Source organism: Rhea americana, unplaced genomic scaffold (assembly GCF_003343005.1).
Source record: "Rhea americana isolate MKP2758 unplaced genomic scaffold, rheAme1 scaffold_250, whole genome shotgun sequence".
Classification (NCBI taxonomy): Eukaryota; Metazoa; Chordata; class Aves; order Rheiformes; family Rheidae; genus Rhea; species Rhea americana.
The window spans coordinates 214,765-225,658 of NW_028186369.1; positions in this window are offsets into that span (position 1 = coordinate 214,765).

Here is a 10,894-nt window from a genome sequence, read left to right on the forward strand (position 1 = left end):
TTTTCCAWCCCTCCTTCTCCCACTTCCTCACATTCCAAGTTACTCTGTAGTCTAACAGTAGTGTCACCGCATGTCTCCATCCTCTGCTTATCTCAGGTGACAGTACGGTGCAGGTGAAGCACTGAGGGAACATAATCCTTGCTGGCCTTGGCTTTGACATTTCATTCCCTGTGACCATGCCTGTGAGCTGGAGTTTGTGTCTGAGTGCTTTAATTAGAGCAGCCTTCCCTGTAGAGTTAATGGGGCTCTACAATTCCTCAGGGAGATCATATGCAGGGGTACCCTGGACAACATCAGCTTTGAAGCATTGTCTTTCCTCCTCACTTCTAAATCCTAAATGGTGTGGGGTTGTTCCTTAGGCTGAATGCTTCATGATTGCATGTGACTGGCACAGAGCCACATCTAGAAACTGTTCCCCCGGAACCGTGGTTGACTGCTGTTTGAATACTTTGCTTATTCCATTCTCACTGCTGAAGCTCACAGGAATTCTGCCCTCCTTCCAGSAGAATATCTGTTATTGATAAAACTGATCCCCTTTTTTCAAGCTGTGCCTACCACAGGGAAGTGGGAGTGCTGTGTTTAGCCCATCTACTTCCTGCTTTGCCTGAAAGTGCATCCCCGGCACTGGGAGATATTGTGGCAGCTTCAGAAGTACAAGCAGAGTTGGGCTCCACCAGCATAATTAGAGCCAGCTCCAGCCAATCCCAGATGGAATGTGGAAGAAGAGTTCCAGTCGTTCCTTCATTCYTTGTCTTTTTCTCTCTTCTATGAGCTGGGCCTTCTCTGAAAAATTTTAGTGCCATTAACTCAAGATCTTCTTTAGGATAATGTAAATCAGACAGACAGTTTGGCTCTAAGATGAATGTGGGAATGTAAGCAAGGCTGTACGGGGTCACACCATGGAGCTGTTTGTGCAGGATCCTCTCTCCAGCAGTGCTGGAGTGAATGCTCTAGGAAAGGGCTTAGAAGAATGCATRGTGTGCTGCTTCTGTCTCTTCTGTGGCAGTCCCCAGATGTGATGAAAGGTTTATTTAGTGGGCGATCARCTAATATTTTGCATCTTAATCCAGTTTCAAGATGTTTTAGAAGCTGCTATGGTGCTAAACCACAAAGGCTAGGAGATGCAAAATTCCCCACATGAGATGTTAATAGTGGTCTCAGAAGAACTGTGTGGAAATCATACGTGAGCTGCTCAAAAACCCCTGGAGAGAAGGGAGCACAATTCCCAGTTTTACAGGAGGGATAAAATAATTTAAATGGCTTATCTGAAATCTCAGTGGGAATCCCTAACAAAATGGAATGTTGAAACCAGATGCTCATTCTCCTGGTGACTGTCCAGCCTTTCCCTTTGATAATTACCCCCACAGAGATTTAAGTTAGGATGAGAACTGCTCACAGAAAGCTAATGCAGAAATAAAATTAACTAAAGTAAAAACCTTCTTTACTGTCARTGTGGATGACTTGCTTTAGAAGGGTATCTCCCAGGTAAAAAGGCCAACCAAAAAAACTTTGTTGTTTTGTCTATATTTAAGTCACAGAAACTTTGGTACAGGTCAGTCTGAGGAAATAAAATGCTGAARTGCTCAGAAATTCAAGACGAATAATGTAGAACAAATGAGAATGATGCTGTGTCAGGGAGAATACGGACTGAGTGCAGGGCAGGATCTGTTAGTAGGCAAGGAGAGAAAGATTAGACCCACAAACCATGTTGAAGGGACAGAAAAGGTAGCATTTGAAATAGGATGGTGTATGGGGCTCGACACTGAAATGAAATAGCTGAGACGCAAGCACCAAGGGACGGCCCTCGCTCTCACTGAAGAAAATGGACTGACTCCCATTGACGTCAATGAGGGCTGAACTGGGACCCTTGCGAGAAATATATTGAACACAGACAAATCTAGCAAAGTCAAAACAGATGATAGAGGCTGCTTAACACAGTCACAGGGAGCTTGTTGCGAAACCTTCTAACAAGGCAGTTCTGTCAAGCAGCCATCTCCAAGCCCCAAAGGCTCCAGCCTAGGAGAGGAACATGGGAGACTGTGGTSTTTGAGAAGGCATGCCCAAGATGGAAGGTCTAGGACGGGTCCTCAGCATGGTTCAACATAATCCCACTGGTAGCCTGCTTTCTTTGACCTCCTCAGCTACCTTGCCACAGCCCTGGGTGCTTTTCGTTAAAATGAAAGGTTGTTTCCTCTTCCCATCAAGCTTTTARTGAAGTTGAGGGCTCACATGGACTGGACAAGTTATCACAGAGAAATATGCTACCACATATCAGATGATGGTGGGAGGCATCTGTGTTTACAATCTTAATTCATGGCACATGCAAATCAATTTGAGCTGGCCAAAGTGAGAGAACTGCACTAAGGTAGCTGAAATGACCTTATTTGCATGGACTAAGCAAAYGCACATGGACTGTAATGCTGACATTCAGTAACCGCGTGATAGCCTGTTCTTGTGTTTGAACTCAGTCTATGACTCATCGCCCCCAAATTCTTCCCATGCTATGCTTCTTGGCCCCTTGTTTGAGGTTCCCAGCTCCTAGTTTACTCCAGCTCAGGGATGTCTGTGATCGTACCCCAGCCTCTTGTTTTTCTGGAAAGTTATTTTCACAGCTCTCTTGCATTGCTCTCTGGAGTCACAACACTCTTCCTCCGGGGAAAGGCTTTCCTAGCCCGCATTATGGCCATGAGTATTCGGGCAACAGCACTTACTTCCCTTGGGACCCAGGTTACAGCACATGRCCTCTCTCCACAAACGTCTGTCCACTTTCTAGCCTAACAGGCCTCCTTTGACACTATGACATACCTCTCCTCAGTCTTTGCTTGTTCTCTCCACTTGGAGAAAGAAGTGAGTGGAGACAATGTGCTATTCTTTAGCTCAGAGCTAGAAGATACTGAACACCCTGGTTAGGTCAGTGGGAAGATCTGGATAGTATCCTCCCTGGCACAGTAGGAGGTTGGCAAAGGTGAAGGAGTTAAAAGAGATGCAAGATGAAATTATCAGCTTAGTTTATTAAACCAAAATCAGAAGGAGCTGAATTCCTGAATGCTCCTGAGGATGTGAGTCTCTGAAAGTGGTCTAGTTTGTCCATTACTGAGCCCTGGTTCTAGCTACACAGCAGAGGGACTTCAATGACTTCAGTGAGGCCATTCTTGCTCTACACCATGTTGAAGCAGAATCCATGCCTGAAAGTCCCATCTCATCTAAACCTGGAGCTTGGTGCCTTGGATGTGGTCGGAGAGCAGAGAGAGACCTAAATAATCTGTTTTAAGGCAGGAAAAATCAAAGGAATACAAAGACAGCCTCGAGATGGAGACAGGCAGGGGGCATTGTTGCTCTTAAAATGTTTTACTACCAAATGTGCAGTTTCGATATTTTGAGAAGGGTGGAATTTCACTCGTGATTCCCCCTAGCTAGATTGGACTACAGCTTTGCCTTCCTTTTCATCCTGAATTCACTGAAATAACAACATAATGGACAGAGACCAACTTCCTTGTTGTAAGAGCAGTATATTGAGGAGAAACTGGGTCYAGTATTGTTCAACTTATTCATCAATGACCTGCATGAAGGGACAGAGTGCACCCTCAGCAAATTTGCTGATGCTACAAAACTAGGAGGAGTGGGGCTGATATACCAGAGGGCTGTGCTGCATTGAGGAGGACCTTGATGGGCCGGAGAGATGGGCAGAGAGGAACCTCAACAAAGGCAAGYGCAGAGTCCTGCCCCTAGGGAGGAATAACCTCAGGCACCAGGACAGGCTGGAGGCCAACCAACCAGAAAGCAGCTCTGCAGAAGAGAACCTGGGGGTCCTAACAGATAACAAGTGGGACAGGAGCCAGCAATGTGCCCTTGTGGCCAGGAAGGCCAATAGTATCCTGAGTTGCATTAGGAAGAGCATTGCCAGCAAGTTGAGGGAAGTAATCCTCCAGSTCTAGTCAGCCCTGGTGAGCCACACCTGGAGTACTGTGTCCAGTTCYGRGCTCCCCAATACAAGAGAGACATGGAGCTAMTGGAGCAAGTCCAGCAAAGGGCTACTAAGATGATTAAGGGACTGAAGCATCTTTCATATGAGGAAAGGTTGAGAGAGCTGGGACTGTTCAGTCTGGAGAAAAGAAGCCTGAGAGGGGAATCTTATCAATGTTAAAGTATCTGAAGGGAGGGTGTAAAGAGCAGACTCTTTTCAGTGGTGCCCAGTGACAGACTGAGAGACTACAAGCACAAACAAACAGGAAGTTCTGTCTGAACATGAGGAAAARCTTCTTTACTGTGAGGGTGAAAGAGCACTGAAACAGGTTGCCCAGAGAGGTTGTGGAATGTCCTTTCCTGGAGCTATTCAAAAGCTATCTGGACACAATCCTAGGTGGTGTGCTGTAGGTGACTCTGCCRTAGCAGGGRGGCTGRACTAGATGATCTCCCAAGGTCGCTTCCAACCTGGTGGTCCTTTGAACAGAAGTCAGCAAGGTGTCCTGGCAGCAAATATGAACTCCATCCAAGGCTGTATGGGCAGCAGTGCAGCCAGYAGGGCAAAGGGAGGGATTCTTCCCTCTCTACAACACTTGTGAGTCCATTGGGAGTACTGCATCCATTTTTGGGCTACCTAGTATGAGAAAGACGTTGACATACTGAAATGAGTCCAAGGCTACCATAATGTTCATGGGACTGAAAAACATGATGTTTGAGCAGMGGTTGAGGACCACAGTTTGTTCAGCCTTAGGAAGAGAAAATTGGGAGGACATTGTGTTGCTGTCCACAGCTACATTCTGGGAGTTTCCTTCTTGGCTGTGTATCAGGCAGCCCTCTTACCCTGAAGGTATTGTTAACAAACTTTCCTCCTCAAAGCAAGGAACTGAATGGAGGGTGTTAGACTAGTCACATCTCAACCAGAGTAAGGAGATTGGCACTGTGAGCCCCGGTTTCATACCTGTGTATAGGTAGGCCTCAATTTCTTGTGGTWACAGCATCATGCCAGGAGCCATGTGTTAGCTACTGTATCAGCCTAATGTAAGTTTGTTGATCTATGTTGGCCTGTGGACCATGAGGTGGGAAAGAGGCTGGATCTGAGAGGAGATAKGAGCTCAGAGGAGCTCTGTCCCAGGTTAACTCTTCAGCCACAGCCTGGCACAAAGACACATCTCTCTCCATCCCCAAGGAGGACTGTGTTTTGGGATAGAAGTGGCCAGGAATCTCCACATCGTATGGCAAGGTGTGTGTTTGTGGAAGTATACAGTGAAGCAGCAGTAAGGGTAATGGGAGCACATCGTCAGCATTACCTTCTCATTAACTGTACATTGCCAYAGTACAGTGTCTTCTGGGCAGTATCTGGGATAGCCTTCCCTATCAGTCTTCCTAATTCTCCTTATTCATGGGCRTATCATAGGGTGAAGTGTTCTATTTACAAGACTGTTTTTACTTTCTCACTTGTTTCTTTATAGCAAATACTGTTCTCTTTGACATCACGTGACCATTCACCACTTTGATATTGGGTGTTTATTGACATATATTGGGATGTTTATTGACATGACAGCATGAAGCAATAAGCGCTGCCAAAGTCAATGTGTTCAGTGTCCATTTATGGCAGGCTGGGGTTGTCGGCTCTGTGCCTTCTGAGAGATCCCAAAGCTGTTTTCTGACTTTGCCCTTGGCCAGAGTTAGATAAACAGTGAGCTTGTGTTATTTTTGTGCTTCTTCTTATGTACAACTTAAGTACTGTGGCATAGACATCAGTGACTGACATCAATTGTTTCCCCTGGATTTTATTCTGAGCATTTAATGAAGCTTAGAAAAAAGACAGTGTTATCTTTGAAAACTGCCTGAAAGGATGAGACAACCATGGTCCTTTTTGCTGTTCTGAGACATAGGCTTGGTAGATTCTACCTGGCTTTATTGGGTGCTAGTCCTCCAAGATGGGAGGCATCTTCCCTCCACCAGGTATTAATGATTTGGTCATTCTGTGTCTCAGTGTTAACCTCTATGTTTCTTGATGGTAGTAGCCGCAATGCAATACCAGAGGCAGGAAGTCTCTGAGAGCAGCAGACCWAAGGCAACCTGCTCCACTGGGACCGATCCTCTGGTGTTCTGGAAGGTGCAAGTCCTACCTGAAGCTTCAGTGTGTACAGGGTGGTTGGAACCTCTTTGAAATGAATATGTTTTCTGTTGTCTAGTCAAAGTTGAGCTCACATTGCTGCAATCTGTGTGGAGTCATTCCATGCAGCTGATAGGAGAGAGGGACCCTATTTCACAAGTCTGGTCAGACTTTTACATCTTTGACCCCTCTGTTGAATTTGGCTGAAAGTGGTCGGTGGATTCACAGGCTGTTGGAGGGTAGGAGGGAGAGGATGGACAAACAAACACAAACAGTGTCATTGCTTAAGTCTCATTTCCATTGGAAACTCAGCTAAAACAGCCAACTCCACTATTCCCCATGGGATAGCTTGCGACCAAAAGCATTGCAGAGGTAATGAGAACAATACATCTTGTTTCTGATATGGGATCTTTTGTTAGTGTGAACTAGTTCTGTGCCACTGGAAAAAAGTCAATAGATGCTGATTTACAGTAGCTGRCCTGAGACTGCAGATCCCCCTGCACCAGAGGACTCTCCTAAGGCATGCACAGAGAATGAAAGTGAGGCATGGGGTAAGAGAATCTTGATTTTGGTCTCTGGCTGAAAGCTGTCTGGTTCTGTGCATGGTTCCTGGCACAGGTACCCTGCACTACAGCCATGTACTTTTCTGTATTGGTCTATCTCCTCTTAAGTAAGAATAGCACTTCCAGAGGAAGGACACGCAGAGTTGGGTAGGGTGGCAGGTGGTTTCTGTAGCTGTAATGTGATGCTTGACACGTTTGGCTGGCAGTTTTAAACATTGCAAGTCAAAGAAGGGAAGTAAAATGAGTTTTGTACCAGTGTGTCTTGTGCTCCAGTGGAGGAGCCGGTCTTAGAGAGCAGGRCTGGTTCAGAAACAAACAGGTCAGCAAATATGTGCACAGGGGCCATGGAGCAAAATCTCAAGCATTCGTGTTTGCCTTCATAGTGCTATCCCTGGAAGCCTTGGCATGCTTAAGATGGTAGCATCTTACATGGAGATCTTAAGATGGTAGATACACATTATCTCAGCCAGGCAGCCCAATGCCCAGACTCCATTAGACTTTTCTGCGTCATCAACRGGAAAGTCTTTCTTGGGAGCTATATGTACACCTGCCTCCCATGGCCAAGAACTATCTRGTTATAAAATCATTTTGCAGGATGGTGGAAAATGGAGATGCTGATGTAACTCACAGGTATTGCTGGAGGAAACAGAGCTTCCCTCTGAAAGCACTACCACTGGTGGAGGCTCCAGGTTGTGCTGAACCAAAGAGATTCATGGTACTCACCAGGACCTTTGCTTCTCTATGGCTCCACTCAGGGTTACCTTCTTGACTTGTACTCAGTTTAAGCCTGTGTAAGACTCAGTTTGCTCATGGTTGCAGCATTTAGCTGGCTCCTGGATCACCTGCAGTTGCTATGCAAGATACAGAGGGAAAAGATTATCATTAATGGAGCRGAGGTTCACTGGGGTGTCCCTTTCTACTTCTAAATAAAGCCACTGAGGCTGGCTGGAAAGTCTTGGTTTCTAGACAAAATTATGTGGCAAGTGGCAAGCAGGTGTGAGTAGTGTGATGCTCAGATCCTCACTCACAATTCCAAGGYAGAGACATAGCAAGCTGCTTGGATATTGGGCAGAGACACCTTGGAGCTGCCTACTCTCTCGACCAGCTTTCTGTGCATAGACATATGCCAGTGTGCATACTACCAAACGCAAGGACTATGTCCTTGTCTTCTGCAAACCCTTTCTACTTGAGCTGGAGGAGACACTGGGGCAGAAGAGAGGGACAGCACAGTTCAAATGCTTGCTCAGATGTGAGGCAGTTGAAGTGTGGCTGCAGCCCAGCTGATTTTGTAGGTCATTGCTGAACTGCTGGATGTATTAGCTCAGGCAAAATGCCACATTAGTATAGCTGTAGGTCTTCTAGGTTGGAGGTGATTCCCATCTAGTCAGCTCAGAACATTCCTAGAGAGCCTGAGGCTGTCTGCATGCAGCTGAGAGACATATCCATAACCTTTTAAGTCTGCTACTGTTTCCATGCTTGCTGGTCTGGTCCTTTAGTTCAAGTAGTAAGTATTTTCTAGGTTTGGAGGGGAGCAGCCCAGGCTCTGCTGATGGACAACTGGCAAGTCCTTGCTGGTGTGAAATGATCAGTGGGACATGACCCAATGTAGGAGGACGTAATGTATTATCCCAAAGTCCTTTGGGGTGAGTTTAGCATCTTACTGAAAGAGGAGACCTGGCTACTGTACGCCCCAGAGGCAGTCACAGGGCCAGTGGTCTTGATGCTAGGAGCATGTGTGGCTGTCAGTGGGGTGACTCCTTTGCTTGCCACTGTTGCCGAATGCTGTAGTGATTAAACATGCCAGTAAGTGGTATGTGGCTGGGCCGGTGAGAGCCAGAAGTCACAGAAATGTCCCCATACAGCTTTTTGATTATCTGGAACYTCCCTTTGTTGGATTAGCTCTGACTCCCCTGTGCCAGCCTGTGTTGAAGTGTTCATGAGTCCCTTGGGAGCTGGTCAGAAACTGGGTCARCAATTTGAGCTGATACTTTTCTTGGGCTTCCTGGTGTGAAGGGAAGCAGTGTCCTCAGAAGGGAAGAGTCCAGCTGGCACAGTGATTATGCAGCACTGGGTTATATGGAGATTCAGGTACCTATACAGCTGATCAATACCTAATAGGGTTTACCAAAGATACCTGGGGCCTGTGCTCTCTGGGAGGYTGAAGTGCATCTCATTGACCTGGCCTTCCACAAAATGATCTTTAAGTGCAGAGATCAGAAGAGAATTTTTCTCTGAGAACAAGGTCTCACCCAACTGCCTCTCTGTGGAGAGCGTTCTTCCATCCACGCTGTCTAGTCTTGCTGAATACAGATACTCGGGTACAACCCACCTCCTGCCAGCACTACTGCCATGCAGCAGAGACTATTTACACRGTCTGCTTTGTGTTCACTGGGGCTCAGCTGCCCCCTGGGCTGGGAGCTGCTGAGCCGKAGATGGTGGCAGCACTCTGTCGGGAGTAGCATGTCGATGATAAAAATAYGAACTGCATCCCGCCATACTAATGGCGTAGGCAGCATTCCCCTGACCTCTCAATATATCTCTGTCGGTATCTCAGTTCCTGCAAAGCTAAACAGGGAGATGGTACAAAACATTGTGGTGCCCTGAGTTCATGCTACGTCAGGACTTGCTTCTGCCTTTCTGGCAGAGCTCTCTGCCTGCCCACRGCAGTTCCTTCAGTCACAGCAGCCCTGCTCTGTTTCAGACACAACTGTCTGTAAGCATGCCCCCATGCAGGCCCACAACTCCATTGACACCTTTTGTACTGGGAATGTGTCTGCCTGGAGYCAGGCTACCTGGGGGAACCAGTGTGGGACAAGCGTACAGAGCCACTGCTTGTCTGCAGCCTCCTGTTCACTGCCACCTCCGACACGATGTCCTCAGTTTGCTACAGCCAGCTCCAGCGTCCTCCCCCRTATATCCATGCTCTCATATGTTAACTGCCTTATATGAATGAGGCCAGCTCAGCAGTAAGAATCCGCAAAGGTTTTTCGTCTCTCCATGCTGGGCTTGGGGTCCCACCATTCTCACATGCAGCATTATGAGCCTGGCAGGGGTACAATGGTGAGAAGACAAGGATAACCAGTGATGGCTACAAATGCTGGAAGGAAACGGGATGGTTCTAGGGCAGAGCAAAGCAAATACAGATCAGCTGTGCATTCTGCTCTTGCCACAGCTTGCAGGGAAGACATTGAGCCTCCAGAGGAGCCTCCTGCTGAGCCACTAAGGCCTGCCTAATCCATGCACTTTATAGGCCAAATCCTCACCCAGTGCAAGGATACGTTGCACTGAGCTGCTCAAGGGACTCCAGTGAAGGAGGCTGGCATAAACCTGGATTCCCGGTTAGGGGAAACTGCTGAGCTACAGCTTCTGAAAAATGCTTCTGCTGAGCTACACGATTGTCACAATATACCTGGCCAGGCTTAGACAGCGTGGCCCCAGAAGTCCGCTCTGGCTTAGGAGCAGGGCCCCGGGAGAGGGCAGCATCTCARCTACAACCCTACTGGCAACACAGACTGCCAGGGAATTACAGATTAATGTGGAACTGATCTGAGATGAAACACTTTGGATCAGGACCACAACCAAAAATATTCCAAGTCGGATCAAAACTGGAGCAAATAAATCTGTTTGTTTCCTGCTTTCCCAGCAGCAAGTCAATCTTAAAGGTCCAGAGCTGAGAATTGCAGCTGGGCACAAATGGATTTTTCTTTAGGAAAATGGCAAAGACAGAAAATTCCTGGCCAGCTTTGCCCTGTGAGGAGGAAGGGGATGATTCATCTCTCCCAGTTTTCAGCCCTAATGTGAGGATCTTAGGTTAGGAGCCGTAGAATTGTTAGGAGTCAGCTGGGMTCTCCAGAGGGGAGCTGGAACGTAGGTCCTGTCTCCCCGAGGGACATGGTCAGCAGGGGTGGCAGCTATATCGAGGCTGGGACTCTTCAAAGTGACTGAGCTATGGACTTTCGGGAAGTGGGAACCTTTCCAAGCCTTGGAGAGTGTGTCAATATAACCCTAAGATATGCAGACAGATTCAGGCAGACAGGAACACGAACAGTTAGACTTACCCTTTCACCAACTGCTTTTTCAATAACCCCCTTTACTGTTACCTGGCATTGGCCAGTGAACCAGAGTCTGAGATCTGCAGGGACAGGCTTTGTAACCATGCCAGCTGCTGGTTCCCCATACCTCTCCAAAAGCAGGGCTCCCATACTCTGAACAAATGTCCCCGGAGATGCTGTACCAGGCTGCTGGTGAA